The 322-nt window shown below is 51.6% G+C and overlaps 1 protein-coding gene across 2 annotated transcripts in view; it reads right to left on the reverse strand.

Annotated features, from left to right (window-relative positions):
• onecut3a (one cut homeobox 3a) overlaps positions 1 to 322 on the reverse strand; it is a 19902-nt gene that overhangs the window by 4009 nt on the left and 15571 nt on the right. The gene's annotated exons all lie outside the window — the stretch shown is intronic.

Here is a 322-nt window from a genome sequence, read left to right on the forward strand (position 1 = left end):
GTGTGTGTGTGTGTGTGTGTGTGTGTGTGTGTGTGTGTGTGTGTGGAAGGTTAAGGCACCACCTCTGCAGCCACATGTTCCCCTGCTGGCCGAGGATCGAATCCTGCCAGAATGGACTGTGTTCCCCTCAGCTTCCCTACTGTCTCAATAAAACGAAAGCAAATTGGAGAGAGAAAGGGAGAGAAAGATGCCATCCCTGTGGGGTCTCCACCTGCTGCCGTCGGTATTGTCCGATACTTTTCATGCTCGCCTTCAATAATGTCTCACTCTCACGCTGTGTGTGTGTGTGTGTGTGTGTGTGTGTGTGTGTGTGTGTGTGTGT

Source organism: Anarrhichthys ocellatus, unplaced genomic scaffold (genome assembly GCF_004355925.1).
Source record: "Anarrhichthys ocellatus isolate YVR2014 unplaced genomic scaffold, GSC_Weel_1.0 scaffold30, whole genome shotgun sequence".
Lineage (NCBI taxonomy): Eukaryota > Metazoa > Chordata > Actinopteri > Perciformes > Anarhichadidae > Anarrhichthys > Anarrhichthys ocellatus.